This window comes from Olea europaea, chromosome 7 (genome assembly GCF_002742605.1).
Source record: "Olea europaea var. sylvestris chromosome 7, O_europaea_v1, whole genome shotgun sequence".
Classification (NCBI taxonomy): Eukaryota; Viridiplantae; Streptophyta; class Magnoliopsida; order Lamiales; family Oleaceae; genus Olea; species Olea europaea.
In genome coordinates, this window is record NC_036243.1 from 23,114,382 (window position 1) to 23,128,618 (window position 14,237).

Genomic DNA, 14,237 nt, shown 5'->3' on the forward strand with positions numbered 1-14,237 from the left:
ATTCTTCAACGACTAGAGTTCGTTTGTTCAAAACTCTATAAGATTTACTAGTCGATGAATATCCTAGGAAAATTCCAACATTGGATTTTGAGTCGAATTTTCCCAAATTATCTTTTGTGCTTAAAATGAAGCATTTGAATCTGAAAACTTTAAAGTAACTAAGATTCGGAATTCTATTTCTTCAAAGCTTGTAAAGAGTTTTAGTTTTTTTTCGACATACTAAAACTCTAGTTACAATGTAGCAAGCGGTGTTAACGGCTTCAACCCAAAAATACTTTGGCAAATTATTTTCATTTAACATGGTTCTAGCCATTTCTTGCAATGTACAATTCTTCCTCTCTACTACACCATTTGTTGAGGAGTTCTAGGTGTCGGGAAATTATGCTCATATCCATTTTCATTACAGAAATCATCAAAATCAACATTATCGAATTCTCCACCATGGTCACTTCTAATAATTGTAATGGTATAGCCTTTTTCATTTTCGACTTTCTTACAAAAGTGTTTAGAAACTTCTAAGGCTTCATCCTTTAGGCTTAAAAACATGATCCAAGTAAATCTAGAAAAAACGTCAACAATAACAAAGGCATAATGCTTACTGCTAAGCTAGCCGTTCTAAATGGTCCAAAAAGATCCATGTTTTTGAGAAGTTGTAATGGTTTTGTAGTGGAGGAATGAAGTTTAGGCTTAAAAGATTTTTTTACTTGTTTTCCAAATTGACATGCATTACAAATTTTATCTTTTTCAAATTTGGCAATACTTTCACAAAGCAATTTTAGGAAATTTTGGAAAGAAGATCCATACTAAAATGACCTAATCTTTTATACCATAGCCATGTTTCGTCTTTCAAGCTAAGTAAACATTTTTCATTATTTTCAAATTCAATATTTATTATATAAACATCTTTGCTTCAGCTTCCTATAAATATCACCTCTTTTGATGTAGCATCCTTAATAAGACACTTGGAAGAATCGAATTTTATATTGTAACATTTATCACATAATTGACTAATACTTAATAAATTATGTTGGAGATTATCAACTAATAAAACATTTTCAATCGAGAGGAATGAGTGATTACCAATGTTCCAATGCCAATTATTTTTCCTATAGCATTATCTCCAAAAGTGATGTGACCTCCATCATTCTCCTTGAAATGTGACAATAGAGATCGATCTTCAGTCATATGTTTTGAGCATCCGTTGTCCAAGAACCATTTGCTCTTTATTTTTTTCACTATCTACAAGAACAATTTATTTTTTCATTTTTGGTGCCCATACAAATTTGGATCATTGGTAGTTAGTTTTTGTGGACTCTTGAATCCACTTGTGTTTTCTTTGAAAATATAGCTTCTTTTTAATTAAGCAATTATAAGCAACATATCCACCTTTATTACAAAAACTGCAAGTAATATTTGAATTTGAAGCTTTGACAAACATGTTTTTGAAAGATATTTTTTTTTTTAGAGGGTTCGTATCCAATTCCTCCTTTGTCAAAAATGCATTTTTGATTTCCAAGCATTAAATCAAAATTTTTCTTCCATTCGATAAATTTATAAATGATTCTTGTTAAGTCCTCTTTTTTTTTTTTCTTTTTTCTTTTAGGAAAGTGTTTTCCTTAACTAATGAATAGTAATCAATGTTTTCTTTTTGTTTTTCCAAAATTTTCTTTATTTCATCTTTCAATAAAGATTTTTTTTTAAAGGATAGAATGACTTAAGGCAAGTTTTTCGAATTGTTCAAGCATTTTATCGATTTAGATAGCTGATCATAAGAACATTTATAATTTAAACTTACCTCGTCTTCCATCGCCATGAAGCATATGTCGACAATTTCATCTTGGCTATCACTTTCATTGTGGTCCTCATCGTCACTATCATCTCATGAAGCTTGGAGTGCCTTTTTCTCGATATTCTGCTTTTTGTTTGGGCATTCAATTCTTTTGTATCCCGGCCAATCACAATCATAGCAAATGATTTTCTTATTTCTTTCTTCACCTATTTCCTCCTCCTTTTGAAATCTTCGATTATTAAGAAGATGTCTCCATTTTTTTACAAGAATGACTAAATCGTTGAGCTCTTCATCGATCATGTTGCCATTTGTAGTTCTTTCCTCTATTGTCAAATTTAAGGTAATTTGACGCTTGGGAGGCTCCTTTGATTCTTCTTTGCTTTTTCTTGTTTTCTTCTTGACCTCGGCATTGTTTTGTTCATAGATCATTAATGTTCCATAGAGTTCTTCCAAATGGTACGTATTGATATCCTTAATATTTTCTATCAACATTCTCAATGGACTCCAATCTTCTGATAATGACCTAAACATTTTGCTAACAAGTTCACCATTAGTAAATTTACGATCAAAGCCTTAAAGGCCATTTATAATATTGGTAAAACGAGTAATCATATAACAATGGGTTCATCTTGTTTCATGAAGAAATTTTCAAATCTTTAACTAACAAGTTGATTTTTGTTTTCTTAACTTTGCTAGTGTCAACATGAGTAATTTCAAGTATATGCCAAATATCATATGCGGATTTACATGTGCTAATCCGGTTGAATTCATTTCTATCTAATAACAATAAAAGTAAATTCTTAGCCCTAACATTCAAAGATAACTTTTTCTTATCTTCTTCATCATATTCTTCCCTAGGTTTGGGGATAATTTGGTCAAGTTGGCCATCTATCTTGATGGTTTTAATAGGTATGTATGGACCATATTCAACTACTTTTCAAATATTGGAATCTATAGATTGAATGTAAATCATCATCCTTGTTTCAATAATTGTAGTGTGTGCCATCAAAGAAGGGAGGTTAGTTTGTAGAATGCCCTTCAAGATTCTAAAACATAAGGTTAGCCATTACTCAAGATTGTAAAACCTTTGAAAATGAGTACCAAGTTTTGATACCAATTGAAGGCTCAAGAATAGCTAGCCAAGATGGGGTGAATTAGTTATTTTAAAACTTTTTGCAAAAATAATTGCAAACAAAAATAAATTAATTGCGTAAGTAAAATTTCACAAATAAGAAAGTAATAAGTGAAAGGAAAGAGAATGTACAAACAATGTAATTATGGAGGTTCGATCCAATCAACGATCTACGTACCCTGTTACCAAACTCTCTATCACGAGTAAAGCCTTTTTCACTATTATTGTTTGACCAATAGCGCAATCCAACTCTTACAATGCTTCTGGTGACTTATAACTAAAGAGCACCGATCCTTTTACAACGTTGAAATTTTTGTGACTTCAACATGACCCACAATTCAAACAACAAAATAAAATTACAATCAAGAGTTTCTCTCTCAATGAAGATATGATCTATTAAGTATCAAGAGAGAGGTAGGCTAACACTTCAATAAATAGCAATGAGTATAGCTCAAGTGTTAGTATTTGAAAAACTTTAATGAGATAAAATATTTTCATAAAATTAGATCACTCAAAAAGTTTTTCAAAAGATAGATGTTTGATCTTATGAAAAATGAAATACAAAGTAGTTGAGATCAATAAAAGTCTCACTTAAATGCTCAAAGAAGGTTGTTGCAAATGAAGAAGAAATGTGGTATTCATAGCACACAAAAGGGCAAAAACTCTGTCCATCCGGACACGTGATCAAGACGTCCGATTGGAGTTCAGACAGTTAGAAAATTAGACATTTGAGTCAATAGAAGAACAATAAAAAAAAGTAACCGTTGATCATCCGAACGTCCAGAAGGGCAGAAATTGCCCCCAGACATTTTCTTTCGTGATAAAATTGATCCATGTAAGTTTTTGACGGATTTTCTCATTTATTTTGAAATATAAGTGTTTTCACAAATAGGGAAAATTTTAGGAGTGGTTCCTAACATTTTTAATTTTTGTAGACTTTGCCCTATTCTTCAATTTGTGACACCAATCTGTTCCACCAATGGGAGCCTTTCAGAAATGTGTATTTGGAGTCCAAATGGACGGAATTCGTCCACTTTTCTGTTAGTTGACCAAAAAAATTATTTTGACCAAATTTAATAAGGGTGAAAATGGTAACTTTAAATTTAACACAAAAATAATATGAAAGAATAAGAAAATAAATATAAAAAAGGTTATCTTCTTCGCCACCCCAACCCTGCCCTTAAAAATAGGCAGCTACAGTCAACACTACTGTCGGCCAACTTCAACACCACCACCATCAAACGAAAATCCAGCAAAATGATTAATCCAACAAAAAATAATTAGCAAAATCCCCCAATGGAGACTTATCTTTCAACCACTGTAACCCAACAAAATCTAACCACAATAAAATTCAACCACTGTAAAACCAAATGGCGCAACCCCCGTAGCCCTTCGATTTTGGTAACCCATTAACCTTTTAGCCCCAAAATTTGGTAACCTACCACTTGAAGGCTTTCATGAAAACGGTGTCAGAGGTGCAAACTAGAAGAATGGGTTGCATAATCTATTGAAATTGGTGGGAACCCATGGTGTCAATAGGTACGCCAAGATATGGGGATATTGGGTAGGGATGAAGGCGACTATGGGCACTTTTGTCCTAGCTGAAAATAGCATCCGAATGTTGCGTGTTCGATGGGTTCAAAGAACAGCAAAGCAAATTCTGATTGTGTGTATTTTGTGAATGTGTATTTTTGTAGAAACTCACATAATTATTAATGATGGATTTAGGGATGTTGTGGTGGTGGTGGTTAGTACAGGTGGTGGTTCTTTGGAGGCAGAGGCAACTATGGCTTTGGTTTTCGTGGGGTGGATGGGGTAGGGTGGAAAAAGACGTCTTCCATTTCTTTTGTTTTCTATTTTTAAATTTTTTTATGTAATATATTTAATTGTTTATAATAGAAAAATATAAAGTTACCATTTTACCCCTTTAAAAATAGATAAAAGATGAAAAATAATTTTTTTGATCAACTAACAGAAAAGTAGACGAATTCCGTCCATTTGGACTTCAGATGCACATTTTTGAAAGATTAAGGATCGTTAGTGGCACAAATTAAAGGTTAGGGTAAAGTTTGTAAAAATTGAAAAGGTTAGAGTTCGTGCTGCAATTTTTCCTTACAAATATTTGATCGTTGAGTTTAAATATTTATCTCTTTGAAAATTAATTTTTATGCAAATATTCTTTCGTGTTGTGAATTTGTTCTCGTGCATAAAAATTCTTTTGAGCTATAGTTGATGCTAGAAATTGAAGTATTTTTACCTTTACATAAGAATTTAACGCAACTATATTTAAGGTCTTGAAGTTTAACGATTGATCTTTTCTCCAAAGTGAAAGCTCAATTTTCATCTCTACGTACGTCAATCGCCAATTTTGTTTTCATGTTGATTGTCAAGCGCCAAATTTATTTGTCAACGTGCATGTCTCTTGGTCTCGATTTTCGTGCCTTGATTTTCTAATGTCACTATTAACACTCGAAATCAATTTTGTTAAAAATAAACGCAATTTGTTTGTAATAATTAAAATGTGAAGTCAACCATTTAGGTCAACACTTTGTGGACTGTCTATTCCTAGAAATATTTTTCCATTTATGTACACATTGTTAATCCACTTGACCTAAAGCGAGTCCTTCTTCCTATGAATATTCCAAAATGACTTTGACAGTAGAGCAGAATTCCAGCATTTCAAATATTTGAAAGCAAGTCTTCTCGTCTTTTGGTAAGCAAATGTTGTTCCAAACAACTAATGGTTTCTTAGACTCCCATAGGAAGTTCTAGCATAGACTAATAACCCTTGAAAGAATTGTAGTTAGAATAGGAAAAATAGAGCCAAAAACATTCAGCACCTCGAAAGACGGCTCTAATAAGTTCCCCTTTCCCCGTATAGGACAAAGATGCTCTAGACCAAGAATAAATGTAGGCTGATATTTTGCTAAGAAAGGAATCAAAAGAGCTTATCTTAAGCCTTCCTGTTGCTAGGGGAATACCCAAGTCTCTAAAAGGTATAGATTCCTTTGGCAAATTAGTAAAGCCATAAATGTTCTCGAACTCTTGCCCATGCACATCGACCGTGTACAAGCCAGATTTGTTAACATTCATCTTAAGGCTTGACGTGTCTCCAAATTTAGATAAACAATCCATCAAGATGCCAACCAAAATTTCATCACCTATAGAACTTGTTACAACAAGCAATCGGCATATAATCTTCCACCGAGGTAGAGTGATTGCTCTTAGGAACCAATGCAATAACCATGTAGTTAGTTTGCTTAAGAAGAGAACTAGAAACAAAGAATTCTACAAATGTTTATTTACAACTATTACTGGTGTAATATGATGAGCACGAAGAATCCATGATAAAATAGAACTACCATTTTCTTTTGTGTATTTTAACTGGATTTATTGCATCCCATCCGATCCCATATCTTTCAAAGTGGCTGAATTGAAGCGCATACAAGTGAAGAGTTGAAAAGAGAGTACCTGGCAGACAGTACTACTTTAAAATTAGGTAAACAACAACAAAGATAATTTAATTAAATAAGCTAAGTAATAAATTAATTAATCAATGGAATCAGATCAGCAAGAAAAAGAGGATGGGCTCACAGACAAACACAGGTCATCAGATCTCCAAATTTGTTTAGCTATGAAGATATTAATTTTGTGGGACCCTGTATATAGGCCTATATTCATATTACTTGAGAAAAAAATCTGTCAATATTTTGGCACCGTTTTACAACCTTTATTTTAAAACTCCTTTTTTAAATACTCATTTTCATCTCCGCGTTACAATAAAAATATTCTTTTATGTAAATACAATTTTTTTAACACACATTTCTTCAAAAAATCACTATTCAAAATTTTATTTTACCAAATTAATTATTGTCAAACAAGAGATTAGTTCCTGTTGTACGTGCCAAGAGTCTTATCATATTTGGTGGTGGTCAGCCCTAGAACTTGTCGCATCACACCACTTCATTTCTCAAGAATTTGATAACTTCGATAATTTATTATATTCTCATTGATTGATTGAGGGGTAAAGATTTCAAATAAATTCAGACTGAAATGCGATCAATGGGTTATTTCATTTACCTCGTCTTTTTAATCCTGCGATTCTTGTTTGTATGAACTGTATATTCAAAATATGATTTAGCATCTAAATCCTATCATTTCTTTGAAATTCTTTCATCGTCAAAAATTCATTTTAACTGTACATTCTTTCAATAAAATATTTTTAGCATGCTTTACAAAATTTATTTTAATTTGTCTTTCTTGCATCCACTCTTAAATCCTTTGACCTTCTCCAATATTTTTCAAGAACCCAAAAAATAATAATATATATATATAATCTCCTAAATACCGGTACTTAGCTTATGTTAAATATCGATAACATGATACACCATTTAACTGACGAATCATTAAATACATGGGCCTACCATTAAATTATTTACATGTGAGCACATTAAAAAATAATAAAATTAATTGAACATCAATATCAGTGTTTTGTAAATAATGTGGGATATGACTAGGATGCGAAAACATTTCATAACGACTCTTGCTCTTAATTCTACTCCAAGTTAAACTCTTCCCATATATGAATAGCACATGCGTAGCACATAGGCGACGTTTCTCTATCCAAATAAATTTAATTAATTAAAATACATTTAATAATAACTTAGAACTCAAATAATTTGTTTTGATCTTTTCTTATTTTTGAAGCCATAGAAGGGATCCAATCGGATCCAAATAAATTAAACTCCAATAAATTAATATTGACTTGGTAAACTCTTAATTTGTTGATATAATTTATTATTGTTGTTCTATTCTATTATAAGAATGACATTGCATTTTCAGTATAATTGAAGAAGCTGAAATAATAACCTTTCACTTATCGTTCTTACCTATTATCCCCGTATAGCATGTCAAATATTTGAAACAAGGTGAAAATGTCTAGAATACCCCTTCTCTAGTATTCACAAATCCTCAAATTTCCATTTTCTATCTGTCTATTCCATGTAGTCCACATCACGATATTTATTCGACGATTAACGTAGAATAATTGGACTAGAGTTTAACTCCTCATAACGACTCTTGCTCTTAATTCTACTCCAAGTTAAACTCTTCCCATATATGAATAGCACATGCGTAGCACATAGGCGACGTGTCTCTATCCAAATAAATTTAATTAATTAAACTACATTTAATAATAACTTAGAACTCAAATAATTTGTTCCGATCTTTTCTTATTTTTGAAGCCATAGAAGGGATCCAATCGGATCCAAATAAATTAAACTCCAATAAATTAATATTGACCTGGTAAACTCTTAATTTGTCGATATAATTTATTATTCTTGTTCTATACTATTATAAGAATGACATTGCATTTTCAGTATAATTGAAGAGGCTGAAATAATAACCTTTGACTTATCGTTCTTATCTATTATCCCCGTATAGCATGTCAAATATTTGAAACAAGGTGAAAATGTCTAGAATACCCCTTCTCTAGTATTCACAAATCCTCAAATTTCCATTTTCTATGTCTAGAATACCCCTTCTCTAGTATTCACAAATCCTCAAATTTCCATTTTCTATCTGTCTATTCCATGTAGTCCACATCACGATATTTATTCAACGATTAACGTAGAATAATTGGACTAGAGTTTAACTCTCCACCAAAAAATCTTTTGAGATCATGATTTTGACTATTAAAACGGTGACGAATCCAATATCACAAATATGTATTCCTTCAGTTTTCAAGGCAATTTTTTTTTTTTTTAAGAATAGATATTGTTTTATTAAAAAAGAAAATGTAATAAAAATGAGTTCTATAGAACTTTTCTAAACATGAGCTTTTTAACTAAGACTTCTCACCTCTAACAACAAATTATGAATTTTGACATGGCGATCATACAGTCATACTCTCTTATTTTATTTTATTTATTTATTTATTTATTTATCCTTTTTCACGTTCACATGGCTGCACGATCTGTTTGAGACGAAGTATGATTGATTGGGCTCAAGATCTGGTATCTTCAAATGTGACCGGATAGGTACGGATTTCTTGGCCTCTGCTGCTGAAGGCACGGGCCAAATAAAAGAAAAATCAAACAAATGGCAACAAAGAGGTGACAAAGAATAATTTCTAGCTTATCTAATGGGATTCTCGTTTTCAAATTAGGGTCCGTTTGAGCCACATTATTTCAAAAAAAATATTTTTAAACAGTAATTTGATATTATTTCAACAATACATTTTTCAATAAAATAATATTACACTCAAATCAAAAAAAATTCTTATTTTTTAACTACATATTTCCTATCAACACACTATTCAAGAACTAAGACTTCTCACCTCTAACAACAAATTATGAATTTTGACATGGCGATCATACAGTCATACTCTCTTATTTTATTTTATTTTATTTATTTATTTATTTATCCTTTTTCACGTTCACATGGCTGCACGATCTGTTTGAGACGAAGTATGATTGATTGGGCTCAAGATCTGGTATCTTCAAATGTGACCGGATAGGTACGGATTTCGTGGCCTCTGCTGCTGAAGGCACGGGCCAAATAAAAGAAAAATCAAACAAATGGCAACAAAGAGGTGACAAAGAATAATTTCTAGCTTATCTAATGGGATTCTCGTTTTCAAATTAGGGTCCGTTTGAGCCACATTATTTCAAAAAAAAAATATTTTTAAACAGTAATTTGATATTATTTCAACAATACATTTTTCAATAAAATAATATTACACTCAAATCAAAAAAAAATTCTTATTTTTTAACTACACATTTCCTATCAACACACTATTCAAAAATGCATTATTACCAAAATAATGTGGCTCAAACACCTAATGTTCAAATTTAAATTTAAATTTATACTTGATTGAACTCAAATTTCAATATATTAGAATATAAAGGATCCAAGAGTGTTGTGAAAGTTTTTAGAACAGAAAATAACTTATTTGATTTATTTCAAATTGTTTTCCGTTATGTCGTATCTTTAGCCTCGAATAATATGTGCCTTAGTGTATGGACAACTTAGATCCTGAACTTACACAAAAAAAGATCAAAGAATTCCATTCAAATATTGCCACTTTGATCTATAACAAGAGTAATGTTATTTATCTAGAGTCTAGATAATTATAGTTCTATGTTGTAGTAAAATCACCATCACATTGCCTAACGGATATAAGACTATGTTTGATAGCCACTTATTTTCTAAGGAAAATGGAAAACAAATTCCAACTTTCACTTTTGACATGTTTGATTGACAAAATTTTTCAAAGGATTCGTTTTCCACCTTTGGCCGCCACGTCAGCATTTTCTAACTTTTTCTTGAATTCGAATTCTCATCATATTAGTGAGAATTCGTTTTCCGGGTTACTATAACGTTTTTTTCAATATATATATTTTTTGTGTTGGCAATGGAAATAAATTCTAAAAATTATTAAAACAAAATATTTCCCTTTAACTAACAATTTTCAAGTAAAACAAAATCAAATGAACACCAAAAGATAGATAATTTTCTTGATTTTTTTTTGTTGACAATTGAAACAAATTTCATCCCCAATACGAGTAAATTATATCCCCTTAATAGACAATTTTTATATAAAACAAAGTCAAACGAACACTAGAAAATAATTTTATTCCAACATTTTCTACGTAGAAAATTATATCAATCAAACACAATAATTTAAAATTCTTAGGAAAACAATTTTTAGGCAATTCAACTTCTTGAAATTCATTTTCAATTCAATTCAATTCCATTTTTTGTAATCAAACGGACCCTAAATGCATTTAAATTTTACTATATGATGTAGCGATGATCGGCTGCTAAATTGACCGATGATCATAACATTATTCCTTTAGCAAACTTGAAAATCCAACACGTTTCAACTTCCATGTTGTCTTGTAAGGCCGAATATGACTATTGATGGCGTAAACAGAGATTGACTCTGCGTTTTCTAATTCTAGTTATTTGATCAACATGCGAATGTACATTTTGTGTTTGTATTGGTTTGTGCCTCGTCATTTATGCAACAAAGTGCCTTGTCCATTAGGTTAGATAAGGATCCCGTTGCTTTGAGCAAATCATTCCATCAATCCATATCTAAAATAATTGACATATATCCTACACCTTGACAAAACTACACCATTTCGATGTGTTCAACAATAGTGGGAACACTTGTCATTTGTCGTGTCCATCAGCTCCAGTATTTGTTTAGTATGTGAAGTCGAGTAAAATTAAGGGTGTGTTTGTCACTCATTATTCGGAAAGAATGTATTATGAAATAGTGATTAATGTTGAAATGTGTGATTAAAAGAGAAGAATTTTTTTAATTTACGTGTAATATTATTTTAATGAAAAATGTATAGTTGAAAATGAGTACTATAGAGAAAATAATGAAAAATAATGGAAGAAAATGGATGACAAATAGGGGTTAAGAAAGATCTGAGAATTAAGATATGACATACTCTATCATAAAAAAACATATCCTTTTTTAAAGGTTGAATCCCAATCTTGAGGGCTCCCGTCGCCCCGCCCCTAAAGTATCGTGAGGTAGGTAAATCGTGGGATGTGCCTCATCAAACCAGGAAACAAGAGTTTGCTTGTATATTGGTGCCCACAAAGAGTCTAATTCCATATCTCAGGAATCGCGGCTGCCAGTAGGGTTGAAACTACCCCACTCTTGTCATTTGCACCACTGAGTTATGCTCCGAGAGGCAAAAAATAATAAATAAATAAATAAATAATATACATATCCTTCTTTTTTTTTTTGGGTGTTTGTGGGAGTTACAGTGTCAAAATGAGACAAACTACGCCTGCCCAGCTCTAAAGTCGAACCATTTCAAACTTTACAGCCGACACTTGAGCAAAAGTATAGCCCTGTTTGATTCCCATTATTTGGTCACAAAAATAAAAAAATATGACTATTATCCATCAAATTAAATCACTATATTTGATTTTCTATCGCTTGTATGAATTCAATAATGATTATATTTTTCATTTTCATTCTTAAAAAAATGAGAATCAAACGGGAAGAGTTGTGCTGGGAAGGAACAAAAATTGAGGGGCATGATATAATTCAATAAAATAAACATGTACTAAGTCGCTAGGTCACCTCAAAATCGGGATCTGCTAGAACATGATTCTAGTCAGAGTTTTGCTTGATGTACAAGGAAGGGATTCACATAACCCTCTATAGAATACACACAATACAAGGGGTGGGTGAGTTTTTTTTTTTTTGTCACATGAGGACTCCATGTGAGTATTTTTGACGGATTCTATGGGAACCCCTTCGTTATGCACCAACATTATTCCTTCTAGGAGTTATTCCTGGATCCAGGGGTTGTCAAAGAGGCTTTAGCCTTCCTTGAGTCCTTCTAGTCAGGGCTGAACAAAAAGTGCTGTGTACTAAGCCTCGAGAAATCCTACGGCGTTAGTTATTCAATCCAATCATTATGTCTAATCCTTAATCCTAATCAATGCAGGCAGGCAGGCAGACAAGATATGACTAAGCAACTCTCTTATTGGCATTAACGTAATTATATAATAAAACTAAGTAACAATGTCCAAACACATTTCAATCAATTAATGTGGCTGATTGCATCTTCCATTGGCAATATGTTTCTGTTAGCATGCGTAGTATATGATTCCACCATGATGCTCAGCATTTGCCTTATTTCTATAAATGGGAACACTATACCAGTTTGATGGGTTTTGGTCTAGTTCGATTATTTCCTTGCACATGGAAATAGTTGGTTCTAGATATAAAATTTCGAATTTCAATTTGTTTGGTTATGAGGAAAACCAGTTGTTGCCCACCATTACTTTTTGATTGCATTATTTTAGAAAGTTGGATTTGCAGCTACTAACCTCTATCTTGACTACTTTTAAATTGAATCTATAACATTCCCATGCGTAGACTAAAATTATTTTTTTAATTAAACGTCCAACAAGTAATGGCCCACTCACATTGACATGGATGGCCACATGAGATTCCTAGCTAGGAGTAGGATCACATGTGGCCCAAATAAACAAATATATGAGATTAGCATGCAAACTTCCAACTTTATTGATTTTGTGACTATAGTCGATGAGAAAATTGAAGCACTCTTAATTGAGTCCGAATTGGACAATTTTGACAAGTCATACTGTATTCAAAAGGGTGAAATATGATTTTGGAGGACGTGTGAAATATGAAACATAGTCAAATTAAACAAGCTTAGTAGGACCTCCAAAGTCATATTCAAATTGCTATGAAGCATTTGTGTAAAAGTGTAGCTAAAGATTATATTAATTGCTTATTAGCAAGCAACCCAATTTTTTTTACCTTTTTATTTATTATAATTTTTGTATTTGCATTGCATATAGTTTATTAAGGTACATTAATTTTAGGCATATTTCCGTTTTAATAAGAGGGTCATCATATCTATGTTCAGCATATTAAAAGAAAATCATATATTTGAGTGAAAAATAGTAGAAAATATAAGTGGCACATTTTTCAAAGTTTCAAGTACGTAAAATCAATGGTTATCCTACACGCTACTTTATCACCTGTAAATTACTCTTAATTCTCATATTTCTCTCTCTCTCTCTCTCTCTCTCTCTCTCTCTCTCTCAAAGATACATAGATATCAGGCAAAAGATAGCTTAGTAGAGAATGGCATGAACTAATCTAATAAGCCACCTTAAATATTAGACAAAAAATCTGGGGAGCACATCCTTCCTTCTTTCCCGTGCCTTTATGTGTTACATTATATTTTAAGACATTGAGAACAATGTCTCTTTTAAGTTTGAGGGTGAAAAAAAATTTAGTTTTTAGTTTTATTGTTCTTGTGTGATTGTGTAATTCTACTTCTTTATTATATAAAAGAAAAGATTGAATTTTTTTTTAAATGTCAAAAGATTTTCTTGTTTATTGTGTATTTATATGAGTTAAGTAGCCTTGCCAACAAATATATTTGCAATCACGTGTTAATTTATAAGCTGTGGATATGTTACATGTTTAGATTAATTAATTCGTATCCATGTAAAACTTGATACTATTTGCGCACATGAATTAAGTTTAGCATTATAAAGTAATAAATTAATTCATATATTTGATAGGTTGAAATAGTAGATTTTAGATTCTAAATTCAAAAGCTACTACAATATACATTTTTTGACCAAATTTAAAATATTTTGGAGATGATCTTATTATTGTAGGCAAATATGGATATGAATGGGGATTCCATGTGTGTAAATTCTTGTGCGGATTGTCTAAGATCAATATGATGAAAATTATGTGAAAAATGATAAGTTAGGGAACGATTTTTGAGAATG